The following is a 12647-nucleotide window of genomic DNA, read 5'->3' as shown; positions in this document are numbered from 1 at the left end:
CTCCTTAATTTTTGAAGAAGAGTGTTGCTGAAATGGTTTCTAGATTTGCATTAACAAGTGATCACCCAGACTAGAGGGTCTACTTGTCTGAGCCTTTGCAGCAATAATTCGGGGTTACTGCCCCTGGGCAATGGTTGGGTTTTTTTTTTCACTATAGTTATTTCTGCTACCACAAATACTAACCCATGTATCCTTTTATTGTAATGAAATGATTCAGTATTAAGCTTTTAAAAATGAGTCAATTAGAAGAAAAGTATTTAGAAAATAAAAATAGAGATGGGATAGAGATTTGGCACAAATCTGAAGTTCATTAGGAATGACTAATTTTGTGAAATAAATATGAGGCAGCAACCAGCCTGGTGCAGTGGTTCACACCTGTAATCTTAATACCTTGGGAGGCCAAGGCAGGAGGATTGCTTAAGTCCAAAACTTTGAGGCCAGCCTGGGGAACATGGCAAAACCCCATTTCTATAAAAAAAAAAAAATACAAAAAATTAGCTGGGCATAGTGGTGCATGCCTGTAGTCCCAGCTACTTGAGAGGATGAGGTGGGAAGATCACCCGAGCCCAGGAAGTTGAGGATGCAGTGAGCCATGATCACACCACTGCACTCCAGCCTGGGTGCAGCCTGGGTGACAGAGTGAGATCCTGTCTCAAAAGACAAAACAAACAAAAACAGAGGCAGTAACCATGAGTCACAACTGCAAAGTTCCAGAGAAGTAGACCCTGTAGCTTAGGTGACTAAACAGATAAGTGCAGGTCTAGAGACCAGAATCATAAAACTGATGGGCTATTGGGAACACTGAGCCAATCCTTATCTTTTATGGAGGAAGAAGTAGAGGCTAGATAGTTTTAAGTCAATTGTCCAAGGTCACAAATTTAGCAATTACTAGAGTAAGAATTAGAACTCTGGTCTTCTGCCAGTTCATCCCTGTCCATCAACTCTCTAGATTTCACACTTTAAGTCCTGTCCAGACTTCTAGATAAAGACTTTCCAGGTCTATGTTTCTCTAAGAGACATAGTTAGCACACCAATTCCCACACCAGGTTAGTATAATGAAACCAATTTTTTTTCTCATCAATGTTATAACTAAACAATATTGAAGAAAATGACATTATTCAAGGACCTGCTGTTGTATGTCATTTCGTGTAAAGTCGCACTTTCCAAGAACCTATCGACAATGTTAAGTGAGGACTTACTGTAATGGAAGTTCCAGGCTGGAGATGAAACTTGGAGCCAGCATGTCCAATATCTGTATGGGGATGTTAATGCACAGGAAACAGGAGGTAGGGGAAATGCACATGGTTCATGAGCTGAAAACATTAATCAGCACAGAAAGAGTGACTGAAAGAATGAGCTTGTAGGTTAAATAGGCACAAAGAAAGTTACTTATAACAAGTATCAGCTAAGAATCTATATACATAGGTTTTTTTTAAGGTGCATGAATTTTATGATATCACATTTGTCTGTTTGATCATTCATTTCCTATGGAAAATATAGGCAAAGAAAAGGAGGAAATCGGTTCATATAACAAATTTTCATGTATTCTAAGGGCCAAAATAAACTCCTTGGATGAGTAATCAGTGGACTCAACACCAATAAGTATTTTCATCTCTGAAGCTGAGGCCTCAGTTACCTGGGACATGGTTCATATCCTACTGAGAGAATGGAGAGAGAAAAAGACCTGCCTTTCTAATTGTGAAAGGCTGTGCCTAGCTCAGCTTTGGGATACCCAGGCTGTGATGACCTTTTCTATTTTGAGAAGGTCAGGCAGTCTGTTATCAGGCTACTGGCGGCTTATCATGAACAAATTTTGCCAAAAAAGAGAATGTATTTGGAGCCCATTTCTCCCTTGAAAAAGAAGACATTGACCTCCACAGCTGTTGGTATAAGGTGTTACTATTCCTTCTGTTTGGAGGCAGCATCAAAATAAGAAGAACTCACTCATTAGACATGGTCAAAGACCAGCAGATGCCAACATCTAAGGTGGCAGCTGCACGTACTAGGAATTGGATAGTGCTATTTCCCATAACTAAAAGAATGGGTCATTAGTCCCTGACAAGTGAAAACCTATTACTTGGAATTTATGAATTGATAATTCTATTTATCATAAGTATGTGACTCATTATTTTTCTACCCAGAAAGCAAGCAGGTTTTTTCTTTCTTGTGGTTTCCATTGAACACGTTTTTGATTGCCTGGTCAGCAACGAGAGTCTGTTTCCCTTTTTATTGTCTACAGGTGTGTCTCATTTTTATGCAATAAGTAGAGTTCAGAAAAATTAGGAGTGAATTAAATTTTTGAATATGGAGGCATATTTTAAATGCACAATGAGAACAAACAACTGGAATAAAGCCTGTAGTGGATGATCCTCTATTGTTAAGTCCTTGTTCTTTCACACTGGTCATGATAATGTCTCAGAGATAGTTCTGATTTCTTTCAGGCTGCCTAAACACTTGTGTAAGGTAGAAGAATGAAAAATTGAATACATGCATTTATTAATTTTCAATCTTATATGGAAATGAAGACTTTAGCACAAGTCATAACCTATTTTTTAATTTTGCAAACTTTTAAAATTTCATTTCCTACAGTAAATGCTCTGTTATTTTGGCAAGTAAAAGGACAAAGGTTGATAAAGCCTTCCAGTTGAATGTGCATTAAAATTCCTTGTGTTCATGAAGAACTAGTACTATCTCCAGAGGCATTAGGGGCCTAGGGCAAGTCACATGGGATAACGAAGTCCTCCATTGCTGAAATATATTTCCTCAGGCGAAATCTGGTTAAAATGAACTTCAAAGCTCCCTCAGATCAAGAGAGACCAGCCCTTAAATGTCAGGATCAGACAGAGGTAAAATTGTGATTAAAATAAAGTAAGATAGGAAAAGTCACAAAGGGCAATATTCAACTACTTGTTTGCAAAGGATTATTGTGCTTCTCCTAACACTCAGCACTGTGTCACAGAATGGGGATTCAACTATGAAATAGACACTGCCATATATTTCAAGAAACTCACAAAATAGCAATGGAAATGTACACACAAATGTGGAAACTGTGTACTAAGTGAACAAGTCTAATTAAGTGCCCAAGGGTCATTGAGGGCTTCATAGGGGTGACGACAGTTGACCTGGTCTATAAGAACTCCATCTGGTTTTCCTAAGCAAAGAAAACAGAAAATCATTCCTCACCAAGGTAAGAGACGCATGAGACTGAAGCTCCCAGGATTGGTGGTGAGGACTATGGGATTTTTAAAACGAAAATGATTCAGACAAGTTCTGCAGTTATTATAAATAACTTGATCTTTTTCATCAATGTAATAATTTTAAACGATGAAAAGTCAAATAGTGAGAAGGACTTATGAAATGAAAAGCAGTGTCTTTAGCCCTGCTGCCACCCGCCCCCGCCTCAGTCTTGCCCCTGGAGGCAATCTCTTATTTTTAGTTGTTCTGTGATTTCTCACCAAAACTCTAAATAATAGCTCATCGAAAAATGTCAGAAAGGCAACATTCCAACTGAGAACAGCACTAAGCTCCTAGGCTAGGGTTCCGGTGGAGGTTGAGATGAGTAGGTGTATTAGCTTTCTATTGCTGCTGTAACAAATAGCCACAAATTTAGTGACTTATAATTCCATGTATTTATTAGCTTATAGTTCTGCATATCAGAAGCTTTGACACAATGTAGCCCAACAGGTCTTCAGCTTAGGGTCTCACAAGACCTAAGCCAAAGTGTGGCAGGGCTGCATTCCTTTCTGAAGGCTCTGAGGATGAATCTGCTTCTGAACTTATTCAGGTTGTTGGCCAAATTAAGGTCCTTATGGGTGTAGGACAAAGGTCCTCATTTCCTTGTGGCCCCCTGTTGGCTTGGGGTCCTGTTTTAACTGTTGCCCACATTCCTTCTAGTGTTTTCCTTGTGGCCCCCTCCTGCAACCCTGAGTTAAGTCCCTCTTAAGCTTTGAATCTCTCCAATTTCTTCTTCTGCCACATCTCCCCACCTCTATCTAGCCTAGGAAAGTTCTCTGCTTTTAAGGACTCGTGATTAGATTGGACCCACCTGGATAATATGGAATAATCTCCCTAGTTTAAGGTCCATTTAACATTAATTATGTCTGCAAAGTCCCTTTTGGCATGTAATGTAACATACTCACAGGTTTCAGGGATTAAGGCATAGGTGTGGGGGGAGGGAGACATTCTGCCTAAGACAGTGGGCACAAATACTTTTGCTCAGGCCACCATCTTCAGCTCTGACATTTTAGAAAGATTCTTAGAAGGATTAGCTTCAATGCAGAGTGTGGCCTGAAGAAAGAAGAAGGAAGCAGAGTGCCCAGTTAGGAGACTATTTGGAAAGGAGGGGCAAACAGTAGTGAAGTTCATCAGAAACAATGGAAACTGGAAATAAGGAGGAAGATTTCAGAGGCATTTCAAATCTTTTTGACACAATAGAATATGAAGTTATATGGAAGTGTTAATAGTTCAGGATGGTTCCAAGGACAGAGATTTGGTCAGGAGATGAATAGTACTGGCACTATGTGCAATGGGAGGCTGCCTCCCCAAATCCATCCCCAATTATTTTTCCACCCTGCGACAACCTTAGCTTGAGTCTTTATCATTATTGCCTTGGTTTCCACTATGAGATTCCACACATAATCCAGTTTCCTCTAAATCTTTTCATTTCTAAGATATCAGATATCCTGGCCTTTCTTAAAGGCCATGAAGCCTCCTTAATGTTGGCCATGAAATGGCTAAAGGAAAGCAACCTGTCACCTACCTTGCTCAGGAAAGGATATTGAAGGATGCCAGAGGATATGTCATGACACCCAATAGTTAAATCCATTTCTAACACAGAATTCGGCCCACTCTCTCCAATGAAAGGAACTTAACATACATCTCCCATCCCTACTCCACATTAAATACCAATTGCAGCAAAGAACCCAGCAGATAGAGGCTAGCAGAACACTCAAATTAAGACAAAGAGTAATAGGATCATAAAAACCTTTCCTGATATGCCCAATATATTGAATGAGCTGCATTTGGTAGTTTCCAAGCTGAGAAACAACTTTATGTGTTTCCACCAATGAATCTGCAGATCCAGGAGCCCAGTATAGCCTAAAAGCAAAACTACCCTCCTCTAATTCCACTTTATTCTTCTACTCCTAGTCCCCTACTCATTATGCTGCCTCTGGCTACTCCAAAGTGGCTAGGAGCAGAGCTGAGCTGAGAGGGGAAAAGGCCTTACTTGACTGTGTGCTTGTAATCTGGTGGTGTCACAAATGGACAAAAGCTGACCCTCTCTTGCAAAATGCTTTGTTGTGTTTTTCAGTGACTCATTGTCTTAGTTCATTCAGGCTGCTATAACAAAATACCTGAGACTGGATCATTGGTAAAGAACAGAAATGTATTTCTTACAGTTCTGGAGACTGAAAAGTCCAAAATCAAGGTGCCAGCAGGTTTGGTGTTCGGTGAGGGCCTGGTCTCTGCTTGCCAGATGGCACCTTAAACGTTGCTTCCTACAGAGGGGATGAATGTTGCCCTCATGTGGCCAAAGGGACAGAAGGAACAGACTGATCCCCTCAAACTCTTTCATAAGGTGCTACTCTCATCTGTGAGGTCTCCACCCTCATAACTTAATCACCTCCTAAAGGTCCTACCTCTTAATACTATTGCATTGGTGACTAAGTTTCAACATAGAAATTGTGGGGCACACATTCAGACCATAACACCCACCCTCCCTTGGGAACTTCCCATTTCTCTCTCCTCTGCTTCAATAATGCAGTCTCCAGAGGCCACTTGTCACCTGTACTCCTAGTTATTGCCCCTTGCAGGTTCCTTCTACCCGGACCATCTCTCCCAGGCAAGCAGTAAGCAGTATTTTTTTTTTTTTTTAAGATGGAGTCTCACTCTGTCGCCCAGGCTGGAGTGCAGTGGTGCAATCTCAGCTCGCTGCAACCTCCGCCTTCCGGGTTCAAGTTATTCTACTGCCTCAGCCTCCCGAGTAGTAGCTGGGACTACAGAGGTGTGCCCCACCATGCCCAGCTAATTTTTGTATTTTTAGTGGAGACAGGGTTTCACCGTGTTGGCCAGGCTGGTCTCAAACTCCTGACCTCTAGTGAACCACCCACCTCGGCCTCCCAAAGTGCTGGGATTACAGGCGTGAGCCACTGCACCGCGCCAGAAGCAGTATTCTTGAGAGGGGTCCCTCCTTGAGTACCCAGTATACCCCTTGGAAGTCGGCCTCTTTGCCAGGATGAATGTTCAAACCTCAAGCCACCCCTCTGCCAACCCTCTCTCTCCTCTTTGTCCTCACAGAAGTTGCCAACCTCCAGACTTTAGACATGTCCAGGCAGGTGTCAGACATCAGTCTCTGTGTCCTCCAAATTCTGAGGGTCATTTGCCCAGATTTTCTACGGACTTTCACTCTAAGCTCTCCTCTGGTCCCATGGCTATAACTGGATAATGTGTTTCTACCAACACTCCCCATACAGCCTCAAGTTTCTTCAATCAACCCTCAGCTGCCCTCACACACCTTTGAGGTGGAGTGATAGGCCAAAGGCCCCTGGACAAATATAATCTCTTACCTTATCCTACATACATGATCTACCCCTGATATGTTTTAGATGCTTGTCCCCTCTGAATCTCTAACGCTTGAGGTGGGGCTTGGTGGGAGGTGTTTGGATCATGGGGGTGGGTCCCTCATGAACAGCTTAGTGCCATCCCCTTGGTGATGAGTGAGTTCTCGCTCAGTTAGTTCACGTGAGAGTTGATTGTTTAAGGGAGGTTGGCTCCTCCTCTCTTGTTTACTCGAATGACACCTGACACATGATGAGTAAAATTTCCCTGAGGCCTCATCAGAAGCCCAGCAGATGCCAGTGCCATGCTTTCTGTACAGCCTACAGAACCATGAGTCAATTAAATATCTTTTCTTTATAAATTACCCAGTCTCAGGTATTTCTTTATGGCAGCACAGATGGCCTAACACAACCCCTCTCCCTAGAATGTGGAGACTTGCAACATATTCTCAAGTGTTGAGGCCTCAGTTGAAATGCAAAACAAGAAATGTCTCATTTAACATCAGGTTATATCAAATTAAGGAGCAAAACAAGCTTCCAGTATTTGTTTGAGCATATTAGAGAGATCGAACATCCTTAACAACACAGTGTTAAAGGTTTTGTGTTTCAAGCAAATTTTGGTCCATTGTAAAAGCAAACAAACAAACAAACAAAACCAATAGGATTCTACAAATGATAGACTGGGTCTTCAAACAAGAAAGTTTCCATGCTTGGTATGAAATGGAACGGGTCAAAAACAGTTTGGAGTTCCGTCAGAAGAGTAGCAAAGTGATGCTACGACGGGATCCTGCATGAAAACCATCTGTCACACTCTGTATTACCAGCTTGTTAATATCACCAATGGCACAGCACACACAGCACCAGGAAAATAGCAAATGTTCATATAAATGGACAAATGGATAGATAGATAGATGGGAGATGGGTGGATGACTGGATGGATGATAAGCAAACCCTGAATTCAACACCCTGGGTCCCTTGGTCAAACAAACTAAAAGTTCTTATCTTTTTTAAGTAAAAAAAGAATAACTGGAAGTTATAACAGAACCCTGCAGTATATTCTTTAAAGTTTGTGGTAAAGATTTATTCAACTTAATATTTAAATGGACATAGTTCTCTTTCCAAAGCATGATTCATCTCTTCTCAGCTGATCCTTTTATTTTCACAAAGTTCCAAGTTAAAGAACTCCTCTGGCTATGTTATAAATTGATATATGAATTACCTCTACCTGGCTAATGAAATCAAAATAGCTATACCCAGAATGTGGGCCAAAACAGATAAGTAACAGCCCTTGCATATTTTGTCTCCACCGGGTTTATTTCTGTCCAGGTATGCTCCATTTCACATATGCTTTTCCTAGTGCAGAGCCATCTCTGCTATTTGTTCTCAGGGGTTATCATGTTGTCGATAGTGAGTGCTAAATCATCTCTCAAGAAAAGAACACTTTCTAAGAGCAATACGAGGAGTGTTTCAAATGCAGTTTGATTGATCTTTATCCTCAGATAATGGCTTCTGGTCTAATGATAAGGAATTTCTTTCTCTTTCTATTGAGTGGCAACTAAATTCCCTTTTGCATTGCATAGTGGTATATTTATTGATTTACTGCAACTCTTGAGGTGAACTGAAGCTTTCTTCATCTAGCCACTTCCTTTAGGTGAGACATTTAGGTGACCTTTAGGTGAGACATTTGGGGTAAGGCAAGGGCTCCTCATGGCTTACTCATTCCCTCAAAGGATGAGGTCTCCCTCACCATGCCCAGCATTAACTTAGTCAATAAACCTTTAAAGTCTGCTCCCTTATTGAGGCACTGTTCTGTGCCCAGGCAATGTATGATCATTTCCCTAAAAGAGTTCATGGCCTAAGATAGAAAAGAAGAGGTAAGTGAATAATAACTTTCACTCAAAAAACTTTTGTTGGATCAGCCTGGCCAACATGGTGAAATGCCATCTCTACTAAGAGTACAAAAATTAGCTGGGCGTGGTGGCACGTGCCTGTAGTCCCAGCTACTCAGGAGGCTGAGGCAGGAGAATTGCTTGAACCTAGGAGACGGAGGTTGCAGTGAGCTGAGATTGTGTCATTGCACTCTAGCCTGGGCAACAGAGCAAGACACCATCTAAAAAAAAAAAAAAAAAAAAAAAAAACTTTCGTTGAACAAATATTCACCCAGGCCAAGCATAAGCATGGGAAGGTGGCCACTGCAGTCCTCTGAGTACAATGGCCTTTCTCAGACCTCTTTGAAAGCCACATTTCTGCCTTCATGACTTAAAATACAACAATGAACAATACCAAGGGAGACTACAATTCTTTTCCTAATCAATCAAAACTTCACACCTAGAATCCCTCCTGTTTCAGTTATCTGTATAACTGTATAACCACTCCAAAACATAGTTGCTCAAACTAGCAACAATTTATTTTTCTCATCATTCTGTGAGTTGACTCAACTGGATGATTCTTTTGATCTATTTTGCCTTGACTGGAGCCACACACTCAGCTGTATTCAGCAGGTGTCTGCACTGGGTGAGAAGGTTCAAAAAAGCTTCACTCATGGCAGCTCACTTCATTCAGGTGGCTCATGCCTGTATTCCCAGCACTTTGGGAGGCCAAAGTGGGTGGATCATTTGAGGTCAGGAGTTCGGAGACCAGTCTGGCCAACATGGTGAAACGCTGTCTCTACTAAAAATACAAAAATTAGCTGGGTGTGATGGCATATGCCTGTAATCCCAGCTACTCAGGAGGCTGAGGCCGGAGAATTGCTTGAACCCAGGAGATGGAGGGTACGGTGAGCCAAGATTACACCACTGCACTCCAGCCTGGGCAACGGAGCGAGACTCTATCTCAAAATAAATAAATAAAAAAGGAAGACTGTACTCACATTTGGTGCCTAAGTGCTTCCCCACGTGGGCACTCCACATGGTTGGTTTGGACTTTCTCACAGTGTGGTAGTCTCTGGATAGTCAGAATTCTTAAATGTCTGCTGTCTTGTGGAGGGATGCTGTCAAAGCAGCCACTCCACTTAAGGCTTGTGCTCAGAAGTCCCAGAATGTCATATTCTCCATATTCTGTTGGTCAAAGCAAGTCATTAGGCCAGTCTAGATTCCAGGGGAGAGGAAATAGACTCTGTTCCTTGGTTGGTGGAGCCACATGCACATACATGGAAGATAGGAATTGATGGCGGTCATCTTTGGAGACCGCTTGCTAGTATGAAATAAATCCCCCTTTTTGCTTAAGGTTGTCAAGTTACACCATTAACAATAATTTAAATATTGTGTGACAGGTTACATAAGAGAGATAAAAATTTGTTACCATGTTGTCAGGAAAGAGGAATAATCAATACCACTTTTGGTAGGACACATTTGAAAATTCTCCACAGATAACCCTCTGTGGTAACCCTCAAACCCTGGAGCTTTAGCAGAGGTGTTTAGGGCACCTAAAAACTGCTTTATACAGCGCACATTTCTTAGGAAAGAATAAACTGTGATTAGATAAGAGGTCTGTATTAATCAGGGTAGCTTAACCACTGCAGCAAACAACTCCCAACTCTCAGTAGTTTTTTTCCTCATACATATCAGTTCAATGCAGGCTATCAGGTAGGCTCTGGTCCACACAATCATTCAAAGACCCAGGCTCCTGCCATCTACATGGCTCTAAATCTCTGGGACCTCCTCCACTAGATGTTCTGCATTAGGTCATCCCTCAGGGAAAGAGAAAGATATGGAGAATCACATGGAGACTATTGATGGACCAGACCTGGAGATGGGGTACAACAAATTCTCTACTTAACTGTAAGGAATTCTGGGAAATGTAGTCAAGTTGTATGTCCCAGACAAAAAGAAAAACCAGTTTGGTAATCAACTAGTTAGACTCTGCCACAAACTCTTACCAACCCATCCCTACCTTTCTAAATGTAAACACTATTATTTCTAAACAAGGCTTAATTTGTATTTAATGCCTATTAGCAGTCATTTGAGAAGAATTGGATAGAAGATACAATTCTGAAGAAATATCTGAGCAGGCTCCTATGAAGAGCTTTAGAGCCCTTAAGCTCTGAAAGATGTTACAGAAATTTCATCCACTTCTAACCCCCTTTCTTAATGTCAGCCTAAATAAAAACAATACTGAGCACTTTCCCCAAAACACAAGGAAGTCCGACAAAGTCCTGATTTTTCTCATGACTGTTGGTTTGTTTCTTCAAAGTATTTAATTCTCCCCAGAGTGATTTGTGTGTGTGTGTGTGTGTGTGTGTGTGTGTGTATAGTCTGCCTATCAGATAATCAAGTCTAGCCCATTACCTATAGAACGAATGCCAGAAGATAAGGGACAGGAATATAGAAAACTTTGGAGAACGCACAATTTCCCATAGAGCCCTCCACCCCTACCCCACCAAGGACACTCTTTAACACCTTCAGGCCAATTCTGACCCATCTTGTAAATAACTTAACATTCCTGAAGAGATAGTGCAATAGTGTTCTTCAGTTCTGCATTGACAAACCACATAACTTCTAGGATCCTGAGTAGTTTGGAAGAGGAGATTATTTGAGCAGAAAACTTGGGTTTGTATTTGCTTTTGTTTTTGCTTACTTGTTTAGTTTGAGTCCTAAAGGAAGCTGGCCAGAATGTTTCTCCACCTAGCCTATTCTGATACTTCAGATATTTGAGTCTGAGATCTCCAAATCTTTTATATCTCTAATCAGTTCATAGAGAAGACTGTATTTTCATAGGAATGTGGAAATAAGGTTCAGTCAGCATAAGATTGGCTATGCTGCAGTAACAAAAATCTCAAAGGCTTAGCACAACATAAGTTTATTTCTCACTTACATGAACTCCAACGCAAGTTGGCCAGAGCTTGCCTCCATCTGGTGACTCAGGGATCCAAATCTCCTCCATCTGGTGATGCTGCCATCTCAATATGTGAATTCCTAGGTTGCCAAGGTTGAAAAAGAAAGATGAAAGAGGCACACCAGTTCTACACTTATTTGACCCATATATAACATATGCCATTTCTTCACACAATTCATTCAGTAGAAGTTGTCAGATGACCTCCTCTTAACTTCAAAGGAAGCTGGGAAATTTAGGGGAACACATTGTAAACTTGACGAATATTAACCATTTTTGCCTTATAAAGGAAATAAGACTACTTTCAGAACATTAAACAGGCAGCATTCACATATCATGAATGAAACTAGGAAGTCAGGACTGTGTGTGTATAAATGGGTGACAAAAGAGTCTGGGAGACATCCAGAACTCCATGAACAATGTATTACTCTAATCTAGAGATTAACAGACATGGGGCTCTAGGTCAGGTCACTGACAGTGTGTCCGTTTTTCCTTGTCGTGGGAAAGAAAGGATCCTTAAACTGACACTTTTGTCATTATCACAAGGTGCTACAAGACTCTTGTTTCAACCCAAAATATAATTTAGACATGCTGCAGAAAGGAAAAAAACTGGAAATAGAAGTATAAAATTACAGAGATAAAACTTCCCCTGTTCCAAAATTATAACCTGCTATGTTAATGATGTTATTAGAGAAAAAGGAGAGAAAACCTGTCCTTCAGTGCTTCCCATGATGAGAGTTACATACAACAAGTATCACCAATTGCCATCATTTCTGCCCCAGGTGAAACAAAGCCATGTGCCAGCCAAGTTTGGCTAATGGCACACCTCCATTTGCCTGCACCCCCATCTTGGAATGGGCACCCTCAGCTCCCACGTTTGAGAGATAAAGAAAAATCTCACCAATACAGGAGATTTAAAAACCCAATTTCATTCTTACGTGATTATTACTTGATACTATCTCGTAGGACAAATAGAAAAAATTTTAGAAAAACTCCTCTTGTGTTTGCTTATCTCTTGGTATTTTGAAATGCCCATCCCAAAACTTTCAAAAACCAATGAGATAGTCAGGACTATCAAGGAGAGGAAGTTATCCCTGATCTTGGTAAAATCCAGAATTACACTAACGTTATCCTAGAGAGGTAGGCCTGGAAAGTGATTATAAACTATTCCATGGTGTACATTATTTCTTTTTTAAAAAGGCTGTTTTAAATATGTGGGATATACTAATCTATCTGAAGATCAGGAAAATGTCTATCCAG

Source organism: Macaca thibetana, chromosome X, assembly GCF_024542745.1.
Source record: "Macaca thibetana thibetana isolate TM-01 chromosome X, ASM2454274v1, whole genome shotgun sequence".
NCBI lineage: Eukaryota > Metazoa > Chordata > Mammalia > Primates > Cercopithecidae > Macaca > Macaca thibetana.
This window is presented reverse-complemented; position numbering follows the sequence as displayed.